Source organism: Balaenoptera musculus, chromosome 9 (genome assembly GCF_009873245.2).
Source record: "Balaenoptera musculus isolate JJ_BM4_2016_0621 chromosome 9, mBalMus1.pri.v3, whole genome shotgun sequence".
NCBI classification, from domain to species: Eukaryota; Metazoa; Chordata; class Mammalia; order Artiodactyla; family Balaenopteridae; genus Balaenoptera; species Balaenoptera musculus.
Genome location: NC_045793.1, coordinates 63674357 through 63687448, shown reverse-complemented (window position 1 = coordinate 63687448; position 13092 = coordinate 63674357).

The window sequence follows — 13092 nt, the reverse complement described above, 5'->3', positions numbered from 1 at the left end:
GGCTGGCGGCCCAAGAAAAACAAAAATCACCCCTGTTCCATCTGAATATTGTAGCTGATATTACTTCATGAGGTCTAATCAAAGCCTGACCCTCACCCTATAGCTTAATTTTAAAAATCAAATTGCTTCTCAGTAATTGTCTGTTCTATAATACACTTAATAGTTGCAGCTTATCTATTTCTCAATGAAAAAAGGAAATTTTAGTAAGAAAAAGAGTTCAGTACTTGTATGTATTGATAGTTGCATGGCAAACACCTCTGGCAAGAAAATCCACCACTAAACCTCATATTGTTAACTTAACCAAGCCGTTGGGTGTGCAGCACAAAAGGAAGTAAAGAAAAATGATAACAATTACGTTGGTGAGTTCTATTCAAATTGGTCCTTATACAACTTTGCTCTCCCTCATGAGGAGAGACAGTGCTAAACAATAACAGGAAACCAGGCTGCAAGCTAAGAATCTTGGCTTTAGTTGAAATTAGATATGTGGTTACTACACAGTCAAGATAGTACTGGTGATGCAGGGGTGTACAGCATTAGACAAAAATAGACTAAAACCCAGAAGTGGTCTCAGGGTTGAAAAAACTAAGATTCTTTATTTCCTAAGGAGTTAAGACTTTAACTCTGGGGACTTGTCCTACCACTTGATTTAGTCAATTCTTTGGTGATCTGATTTCACATTTCCTTAATACCTGTGAGTATCCATCCTAATAAATGAAATTCTTCTGCAGTGCAACCTGGAAGTAGCTATGAAAGTAAAGTAAGGGACTCCAGAACAACCAGTCCTTACCGAAGTAAGCCAATTCCCTGACCTTGAAAAATACTGATCACCAGCCCAGAAGCTACGTAACTTATATTTGCATAAGTAATGTTTTGGTCATTGTTAGTGCTTCTGATAAGACTTGTACACTTTAACTTATAAATCATCTGATAACTGAGTTTAAAAGTTAGCTTCTGATTAGCACCACAGCAACTCTGAGAACAAGAAGCCCTCAAGTTGTTTTTATATTCTCCTGGCATAAAGTGGACAGCTGTTGAAAGCCAAGGCTTCAGAGAACCTTGTTCATTCCAGTGAACCTTGTTCCAGTGGCTCCAAACGGGATTTTAAAAGATGTGACAACTAACAATATCATGGGCATGCAGCATCTCCTAATTCATCTAATGTATCCTCTTCTTAATCATCTAGAGCAACAACAAGCTAACTATAAAAAAAAAGAGTAAGATAAAAAGACAATTGATTATTACAATATTAACCAATATAAAAAAGGCACATAGCCATTTGAGAACGTGAAAACATGAGAATTCAGGGAACAAAAGTTTCAGCTTCAACGTAAGGCCAGACTAGTCCGTGACCCAGGTAAGAGGAACACGAGAAAAATCACCAAGTTGAAGCTGAATTTCCAAAGAACATTTGGTGTCAGGAGCATATGCATTATTTTCAATTTGTCAGAATACATGACATTTATATATTAGTTTGGATTTCCTCTGGAGTAGAACATTGGCAATGGGATATTTCTGGGCTAGGTATTATCCTCATTTTATTTTACCTCAAATGAATGTACTGGAAAGTAAACAGGTTTGAGGTGTGAACAGAATGAGTTTGAATTCAAGTCCTCCTTTGTATCCATCCTCTCAAATTATTTTTCCTCCCTGAGACTTTTATTTAACTTTATGAAATGAAGTATTTAATGTCCACATCACAAAGGTGTTTTTAAGGTTTAAACGAGATAACTTGTGTTAAATATTGAGCAGTTGCTCAATAATCTATATTCTGCTTCCACAATTTAAAATGAATATTAAAGTGATAATGCCAATAGCAATATTTGAACTTACACTCCAATATTCTCTAGAATCTTTGCTTTTAATAAAACAGTAGTTATCATGAGAAAAACCATGATTTTCCATCCTAAAAGATGGGGAACAGTATCTGTAAGGGTAAGCCTACTCTCAATTTTATTAAGGCACTCCCCAGCACTAACCACTGCACCCTTGTGCACCTTCTGAAAACTTACGGACAGTTTAGCTCCAAAATGCATAATAGAGAGGAATTTCTCATATAAACAACCTAACTTTACACCTCGAAGAGCTAGAGAAAGAACAAACTAAGTACAAAGTTAGCAGAAGGAAAGAAATAAAGATTAGAGCAGAAATAAATGAAACAGAGACCAGAAAAGAAGAATCAATAAAACTAAGAGTTGTTTTTTGAAAAGATAAACAAAATTGACAAACTTTTAGCTAGACTGACCAAGAAAAAGATTCAAATAAATAAAATTATAAATTGAAGAGGAGACATTATAACTGATACCAAAAAAATACAAAGGATCATAAAAGACTACTATAAGCAATTATATGCCAACAAATTATATAACCTAGAAAAAATGGATAAATTTTACTAATATTGAATCATGAGGAAATATAAAATCTGAACAGACCATTAATGAGTAAGGAGATTGAATCAGTAGTCAAAAATGTCCCAACCAAGAAAAATCCAGGACAATATGGCTTCATTGGTAAGTTCTACCAAATATTTAAAGAATTAACACCAATCCCTCTCAAACTCTTTCAGAAAGAAGGAAGAGGGAATGCTCCCAAACTTATTTTGCCAGGCCAGCATCACCCTGATAAGAAAGCCAGATAAAAACAGCTTAAGAAAAGAAAATTACAGGCAAATATCCATGATGAATATAGATGTAAAAATTCTTGATACTAGCAAACTGAATTCAACAGCACATTAAAAAGATCATATATCATGACCAAGTGGGATTTATGCCTGGAATGTAAAAATAGTTCAGCATATGCAAATCCACAAATGTGATGCACCACATTCATAGAAAGGAGGATAAAAATCACACAAATGTCTCAATAGATGAAGAAAAAGTACTTGACAAAATTCAGCCTTCTTTCATGATACAAACTCAGCAAATTAGGTATAGAAGAAATGCATATCAACAGAATAAAGGCAATATATGACACACCACAACTAGCATCATGTTCAATGAATGATCAGATTGATCCTCCAAGAGGAAGAACAGACTGATTCTCTAAGATCAGGAGTAAGACAAGGGTGTCTACCCCAACCACTTCTATTCAATGTATTATTGAAGGTCCTAGCAAGAGTAATTAGGTAAGAAAAAGATATAAAAGGCATCCAAATAGGGAAGGAAGAAGTAAAATTATCTCTGCTTGCAGATGACAAATTAGCAAATTAGGAATGTAAAAACTGAATGTAAAAATAGTTCAACATACGCAAATTAACAAATATGATACACCACATTAGTAGAAAGGAGGATAAAAATCACAGTTTATTGGTGCTCTTTAGTGTTTTCCATGTATAAGATAGAAAACATTAAGACCACCAATAAACTTAGAAAACACTATATACATAGTGTATACATAGAAAACACTAAAGACCACCAATAAACTGTTAGAACTAATAAACAAATTTGGTAAAGTTGCAGAATGAAAAATCAACACACAAAAATCAGTTGCATTTCTATACACTGACAAGAAACTATCTGGAAAAGAAAAAATAATTCCATTTACAACAGCATCAAAACAATAAAATATTTAAAAATAAATTTAACCAAGGACATTGAAGACCAGTACACTGAAAACTGTAAGACTAAGATTTTGATGCAAGAAATTAAAGAAGACACAAATAAATGAAAAGATATCCCATGTTCATGGATCTGAATGATTAATATTGTTAAAATGTCCATGCTACCAAAGCAATCTGTAGATTCAATTCAATCTCTATCAAAATTTCAATGGCATTTTTCATAGAAATAGAAAAAACTATCCTGAAATTCATAAGGAACTGCAAAGTTTTTGAATATTCAAAGCCACCATGAAAAAAAAGAACAAAGCTGGAGGCATCACACTTCCTGATCTCAAACTAAGCTACAAACCTATAATAATGAAGACAGTATGGTACTGGCATAAAAACAGACACATAGACAAATGGAAGAGAATAAGAAGCCCAAAAATAAGCCCATGCATATATGTTCAACCCCTTTTTGATGAGGCAGCCAAGAATACACAATGGGGAAATGATATTCTCTTCAACAAATGGTGCTGGGAAAACTGGATATCCACAACTTGCAAAAGAATGAAATCAGACCCCTATCTTACACCACTTAGAAAAATTAACTCGAAATTGAATAAAGACTTAAATGTAAGACCTGAAACTGTAAAACTCCTAAAAGAAAACAGAGGGGAAAAGCTCTTTAACATCAGTCTTGACAATGATTGATTGATTGATTAATTGATCGATGGCTGCGTTGGGTCTTCATTGCTGTGCGTGGGCGTTCTCTAGTTGTGGCGAGCAGGGGTTACTCTTCATTGTGGTGCACGGGCTTCTCATTGCGGTGGCTTCTCTTGTTGTGGAGCATGGGCTCTAGGGCGCACGGGCTTCAGTAGATGTGGCATGTGGGCTTTAGTAGTTGGGGCTCATGGGCTCTAGAGCACAGGCTCAGTAGTTGTGGCACACGGGCTTAGTTTCTCTGCAGCATGTGGGATCTTCCCAGACCAGGGCTCAGACCTGTGTCCCTTGCATTGGCAGGCAGATTCTTAACCACTGCACCAAAAGGGAAGCCCGACAATGATATTTTTATATACAACACCAAATGCCCAAGTTATGAAAGCAAAATCAAGAAGGGCTACATCAAACTAGAAAGCTTCTGCACAGCAAAAGAAATAATCAACAAAATGAAATGGTAACATATGGAATGGGAGAGAATACTTGAAAACCATATATCTGATATGGAGTTAAAATCCAAAGTATATAAGGAACTCATGTAATTCAATAGCAAAAGAAAAAAGAAAAAAAAAGAATGCAATTAAAAAACAGACTAAGAACCTGAATAGACATTTTTCCAAAGAAGACATACAAATGGCCAACAGGTACATGAAAAGGTGCTCAATATCACTAATCATCAGAAAAAATCAAATCAAAAACACAATGAGATATCACCTCACACCTTTTAGAACAATTATTATCATAAAGACAAGAGATAATACATGTTGGTGAGGATGCAGAAAAAAGAGAATCCTTGTGCACTGTTGGTGGAAATGTAAATTGGTACAGCCACTATAGGAAACAATATGCAAGTTCCTCAAAAACTTAAAAGTACTAGAATTACCATATGATTTGGCAATCGCACTTCTGGGTATATATTCAAAGGAGAAAAGATTACCACCTTGAAGAGATATCTGCAGCCCCACATTCATTGCAGGATTATTCACAAGAGCCAAGACATGGAAAAAAATCTGAGTGTCCATGGAGAGATGAATAAAGACAATATGATATATAGACACAGACATAGATATATACAATGGAGTATTTTTTAGCGATGAAAAGTAAGGAAATCTTGCCATTTGCAACAACATGGATGAACATGAGGGCATTATTGTAACCAAAATAAGTCAGACATAGAAAGACAAATATTGTATGACCTCACTTATATGTGGAACTTAAAAAAGTTGAACTCATAAAAGCAAAGAGTAGATTGGTCATTTCCAGGGGCTGTGGAATAAGGGAAATGGGGAGATGTGAGTCAAAGGGCACAAACTTTCAATTTTAAGTTTAATAAGTTCTGGAGATCTATGGTACAGAATGGTGATTATAATTAAGAACACTTCATTGTACACTTGAAATTTGCTAAGAGAATAGATTTTAAGTGTTCTCACCACAAAAATAAAGTAACTATGAGGTAATGGATGTGGTAACTAACTTTATTGTAGTAATTATTTATAATCTTTGACTTTTACATCTTGAATTTACACAATGTTATCTGTCAACTACACCTCAATAAATCTGGAGGAAAAAATGCATAATGTCTTAATTAAATTAACTCCACGGCTCAATGTACAATTGAGTAAAAATTGACACCCCATTTGTTACAGACTCAATTCATTTACCACTCAGATTTGGTCAGCTACACCTGCTCCCTAGGCATTGGCCACTTGATCAAAGGTGGGTCCGGGCCATCATCACCTTGTCCTCATTACTATCAACCCAGTTTGTTCAGGCTCCTCTACAATAGGCATAAATTAATGCACTCTCAAGAACTTAGTGAATAATGTTATAATTTTAAAAGTAGCTTATGTTCTCCTTATATCTTAAAAAATTCATTCTCCCACCGTCACATCCAACTTCTTAATTATGAAACACTTACTTAAGAGTAGGAAACACCTAATGTGTTCATTTGCTATCATATACCTTCCTTTAAAACCTATTCTCATATTTAAATCTTTGATTATTGTAAAAGTATCTATAAGAAAACTATTTCAATTTTTTTTTCGCTTTTGCTTTTTCCTAATTCTTTAACACTACTACATTTGTGGCTTCAGAAATACTTGAAAATCCTGAGAACAGGCACAATAGCATTAAAAGGTTTAAAGAAGCTATACAATGAATAGATGGGCAGTGAAATTTACAAAAATGTTCACTGACATTTTAGGAGAAGGCCTAATTGTATTTTTTAAATACAATAACTAAGGATTATTAAATAATCTCATTCTGCCTGCCTCACACTTGAACTTCTTTCTCGTTATCTCAAGTGAATTGTTTTGTGAACTTTTGTCAGGTTCACTCAAGCTCTGCTAATGTTTTACTGATGTTTTGATTCAACATAGCAGATATTTTATCTTTTCTTACATTTTCAAACATCTATTTGAGACACGTGGGATTTGTTTCTATTACTTTTCCCAGAATATGCTTGTGTTTGGGTAGTAATGAAGAGAAGAGAAGGGCATAGACAATTTAAATTATGGCTAATCCCAATGCTATGTAGATCTAATTTTATTAAGTAGTTTAATAATTATAGTCAAATACAAATAAAGATGGTTTACTGTGAATTTTCTTCAAATGAAATGACCAGGTTCTGCATGATCTGACCTTACCTGCCTTATCCAACTCATTTCATGGCACTCCCCTCACTTCCCCCCTGCATTCGTTCTTTGAAGATATAGTGAGTCTTTCCATCTGAAGGCCCTTGGACATGTTTTTATTTCTGCTAGAATGTTGTTTCTACTCTCTCCTCTTTCATATATTAATCACTCCTCCTCTTTCAAAGCTCAAACCAAACATTACTTCCTCAATGTTGTCTTTCTACAGCTATATATTAGGTTGTGCAGAGAAGCAGAACCAAAAGGATGTGAATAAAGAAAGATTTATTTTAAGGAATTGGCTCACACCATAGTGGGGGATGCCAACTCCAAAATTTGCAAGGCAGTCCAGCAGGCTGGAGACCCAAAGAAGAGTCAATGTTGTGGTATTGAGTTCAAAGGCATTCTGGAAGCAGAATTCTTTCTTCCTTGGGGACCTCAGCCTTTTTCTCTTAAAGCTTTCAACTGATTACATGGGATCCACCCATATGTGGAAGAGGTAATCGGCTTTACTCAAAGTCTACTGATTTAAATGTTAATCTTATCCGAACAATACCTTCAAAGCAACATCTACACTAGTGTTTGACCAAATATCTGGGTACTGTGGTCCAGCCAAGTTGACACGTAGGATTAGCCATCACAGACTGACAATTCTCCAATCCCAATTTGGCCAAGATTCCCTGTTTTAAGTGTATACCCCTGTCATTATTTTCCCTTATAGCACCTATAAAAATTGTAATTCAACGACTCGTTATATAATTACTTGTATAATGTATTCTTCCAACTCTAAAATGCTATGTCCATTAAACCAAAAGCCTACTTACAAGTTGTGTCATGTTATAGATGAATGCTCAGTAAACATTCAGTCACCTACTCAGTAAGTTTTATAGAGTCACCTCTTAGTAATTGGCACTGAGGACTTAACATTTTAAAAGACATAGTCTCCACTCTCTTAGAGGGTAGTAAGAAGGATAGTAAATAGGCAGTTTTAATGTAGTGTGATAAATGTCAACTGGGTTCTGTGCGAACTTACAGGGAAGAGGCACTGAACCTAACCTGGAGGTTTAGGGAAAGCTCTCAGAGAAAGTGGTATCTAAATGGAAACATCAAGAAATAATAGTATTTAATCAGGCAAGGTTATATGCAAGGGAAGGGAAAAGCTACCCAAAAGTGAAAACATACTTGGAATATTGATGAAATTTTGGAACTCTGTAGGGTAGAAGAGTATGTTAGGGGTAAACAGAGTGGCAAACCTCAGTGAAGTCTGCTCTTGGACTGTGAGGGTAATATTGATGCTATCCTGCTCACTGTTAAGAGTTCCAATTTTCTATATTCCTGGCTCTACTTCCTCCATATGTAGTTCCTCTGACAACTCTACTAGGTAGGGTTCACATGACTGTTGGTAGAATGTATTTTTGATTCATTAAAACTGCCAAATATTTGCCTACATTAATACATTCCAGGATTTGCCTACATTAATTTTTTCACAGAGTCTAGAACTTTTGACATTCTCAATGAATTTTTGTTCATGGTAGTGAAGACTCATATTGTACCCAGTGAAATAGTTATAACTTAAATAGTCCCTAAAATTAAACTTAGAATATTTGTTATGTAGGGTGATTACAAGTACTTATGCAAATACATAATTTTAATTCTTAATGTTATTCTTATTTAAAATATTCACAAAATTTTAAAAAAATAACCCTTGCAAGCTTTTTAAAGAGTCATTTAGTCAACAAAATAATTATCTGATGCATAGCAGGCACTGGGCTAGGCAGTGAACACAAAAATAAAAAAGATACAGTTGAATTCCAGTGAAATTTATTCTATTAAACACATTAATTTATTTTATACATTATATACCACTCCACTATCATCAGTTTTATTCAACATTATCTATTTTTCCATACCCCCACTGTAAAAGGCAGTTATTCACGTTGAAAATACTAAAAGCTTAGTGGATTGGTGAGGTGTAGAATTAAAAATGAAAGGATTGGTTGCTAACTGGTATATATAGAATGGCAGTTTAAAAAAAAATTTAGAGAATTGGAAAGGAAGAAATAAAATTGTTATTATCCACAGACAATATAAACTATATTTTAAATCCCCCCAAAAGCTCTGGTTGAATTATTGGTATTAATAATAATAAATTTTAAAAGCCCAGAATTCAGATTCAATTTTTAAAAGTCAATTGTATTTCTAAATAGTGTCAAGCAATATTTAGAAAAAATTAACATACCATTTAATTATATCATTAAAAAGAAAGCAATAAATCTGATAAAGAATGTGCAAGATCTCAGAGTAAGACTGTAAATCATTAATGAAAAACTAAAGAAATTCTCAATAAATGGGGTAATATAGATTTTTATGGTTTAGAAGATCATACACACAAAATCCCATCTTCTCTTTTTCTAGAAACTATAGAAAGATGCACAGCTTGTGCAAAATGAGGGCATATAGCAGCAAGGAGGAAAACTGAATACCAGAAACAGAATACACATGCTCCAACCAGGGGAATAGAATAAGCAAGTCCCAGAATGACAACTGGAGAACATCCAGTCCAAACTGGAGCAGAAAGATGGAGGGATTCCAGAGAGATGTCTCTAAGGAAATGGGCAAGGGAGAGGGCAGAGGGCAGAATTTTAATAAATTTGGATTAACATAAAATATTTATAATTTTGATGGAAAATTTGGTAAAAATAAGTGATGATGACAGAAACCTGAGCAAAGAAAACAATAATTACAGGAAAACTGAACAAAAAACAGAAATGCAATCTATAATATACATTTGGGCAGGAAACATACTTACATAGCTATAATAATATGAATGTTGAATATTGATTTAAACAACTGGATGCAAGAGGGCTATCTTATCTTCTCTAATAGGAAGTCAATTTTACATGTAAAATTGACAAATAGGTAGTATGAGTAGAAACACATTACTTACCCATATGAAGTTGCAAATTTGGGAAGGGGTCTTGGAAATATTGATGATTGGATCAAATATTACATTTTCCTATAAAAGAAAGTAGATATATGTACCTATATGTGTATATTTATAGATATGTACATTAAAAATATAATATACATGTATTACTTTGATACAAATAATAATTTTAAAATAAGACACTGTCCCTACTTTCAAGTTGACCACAATTTTATAACTATCTCTGAAACCTCACTCTTCACAGCATTTTAAAATCTTATTAATGTGAATAATATTTAACACCAAATATTACAGGTGTTTCCAGATATTCAATTAAGAAACTTGCCAAAATGGGTTTATCTCTGAGATGGTGTACTTGCAATTCAGAGCAGCTACCTCCAGAGGGTGGCGATGTCTTGCTTTCTAGTTATCCAAGGTATGGCAATATAAATATATCCTTTGTTCCCTAATTTAGAATCGTTTCCCTATTTACTTTAATGAATGTGAGATTTTGATTTCCATTTATTCTAGAACAATTAGGATTCAGATGTCACATACTGGCAACCAGCATCAAAAGTATTGATTTGGGGGGCTTTCCTGGTGGTGCAGTGGTTAAGAAACCACCTGCCAATGCAGGGGACACGGGTTCGAGCCCTGGGCCAGGAGGATTCTACATGCCGTGGAGCAACTAAGTCCATGTGCCACAGCTACTGATCCTCGCTCTAGAGCCCGTGAGCCACAACTACTGAGCCTGCGTGCCTAGAGCCCATGCTCCGCAACAAGAGAAGCCACCACAATGAGAAGCCTACACACCACAGCAAAGAGTAGTCTCTGCTTGCCGCAACTAGAGAAAGCCTGCGCACAGCAATGAAGACCCAACACAGCCAAAAATAAATTTATTTTTTAAAAAAAGTATTGATTTGGGGAAAAGTCCCTATTTGTGTTATACCCACCCTCCCAATCCCTGTCCTACCACCATTCCCCTCTCCCTTTATGTATTTACCTCAACCTGCCTGATCCCTAAAGATCGTTGCTTTTAGAATTCCAGGTAAGTATCAAAAAGTAACCCTAGGTCTAGTATTTTACCTTTCCCCTATTAACGCCACTTTGATGGGAGAGTCTGTTTTTCATCATTAGCTTTTTCAAGCTGGGTATCACAACTGTTGTTTCTCTGGAGTATGAGGTATAACTATGCCAGTTGCATCGTACAGTTAGATTTTATGTATCCAGCACACAGCAAGGGGAATCCCTGCAGCCAACTTCTTGCTCTCAAGATTATTAATCTATCCTTTCTTCATGCTTGCTTTCCTCTATTTTATTTTGCTGTTTATATCTATTTAAATACTGAACTCCAAGTCCTATAAATCTTTTGAATTTTGCCATAGATATAAGGAATTAGTGATTTATAAACACAATTATATTTTATTCAAAAGATTTATTTTACAGTAGTAGAAAAACTAAAGGAAGTCAGTCAAAAAGCATTGTTTCTATCTCAAGATTCACCTTAGTGCAGCAATTGTCTACCTGTATAGTTTAGTAACCTACAAAGCATTATTTTCCTCTAGCCCCAAATGCAGAAGAACAACATAAATGCTAACAGAAGTATCTGTGAAGATGGAAATGTTCTATATCTGCACTGTGTAATATAGTAGCCATTAGCCACATATGGTTATTAAACACTTAATATGTGACTAATGCAACTCATTGAATTTTTAATTTAATTAATTTTAATTTAAATAGCCACATTTGGCTAGTAGCTATCATATCAGACAGTGCAGGTCTATAGACTAAAATCAGTACGAAAGTAATTCTTTCCCACAGTGTGACCAAGAGAGGAAAACGCTGTACACTCTCCTAGTCTTGGGGCACTACAATGTGCATTAGCATGGTAAAAGCCCTGAGAGGGCCTAGTAAGAGAAACTGGTTTGATTAACCCATCACTTCTCAAACATATTCAGTCAAGGACCCCCCTGTATGAGTTACTACCTCATGAGACTTTTATTCCAGGGAATAGTTTAGAAAATGCAACTCTGAAAGTTGAATCTAATAAACTAATAATATTTTTGTGACAAATACAGTAAGCTCAAAAATTTTTCTAGAAAGAAACTAATTAGGTGGTACATAGGCTTTGACATCAGACTACCTGGGTTCAAATTCTGACTCCGTAGCTTTTGGCAAATTGCCTAAACACTCAGTCTCTGCAGCCATAAATACAAGGGAAAATGAGTATTCCACAGGATTACTTTGAAAATAGATATGATACCATATAAATTACATAGAACTATTGCTGGCATATTGAAGTTCTCAATAAACACTTGCCATTATTATAATCTGCTGTTCTTCGGCAAGGTCTTTTATTTATCATTCGCTATGGTATCAATGTGTGCGTAATAAACATAATTAACGCTGATATCAACACAATATCAATATCAAAGACAACATCATACTAGTTCACTCTACCTTTGCTATAAACACTTGAATTAGGTAAAGAACCAGAACCTTTAGATGTGGAAAGAGAAGAAGTTAAAGACTGCCGACACGAGATGTTACGGAGAAAGTTAAGAAATTTCTCCTATAGAAGTCTTTAAAATGATACCTAACAAAGGTTGTCTTAGAAATGCAACTAGGTCTTCCTATCTTGGCTCTTACACGTGTGAAGGCACATACTGCAGCTATTTCAATTTGCATAGAGAAAACCAGAGTAAGTAAAGAAGTAACCTGGATGAGATACTATTATTCCCTTTTTATCCGCACCTCAACCCTCCCAAATGGATTCAAGAAACTGGGATTGTTAGTTATAGGGAGACCCAAAGTTGTTCTTCATATTTTACAATGATTAAATTTCACACTGTTAGGTACACAATGACAATAAAAATAATAATTGGCTATTTATTCTGATCAGTAATTGATAATAATTTTTGACATTGAGTAGTATGATACACATATAGATTATATTGATATTCAGCTTGAAAGACAGTAATTATAGATTTTTTTTAAATTTTGTTTTTGTTTTGTGTTTTTTCCCATTCACTCTTGTAATGACTGCCATCTTCTCATAGCCATTGCTTCTTCAACCATAAGACAATGAGGGTAAATAGGAGTGTCCTTCCAAATATTTGTACTTACTTCATTGTATTTATGAGATGCTACAGTTGCTTGGCTAAGAACCATCTTTATTAAATTCTCATGATTCAGTGATTCTTAGATCAATATGATTCATAATTCTTAGATCAACATGTACTAATAGCTTTTTCTCTCTCTAGATCATGGAAAACTGATAT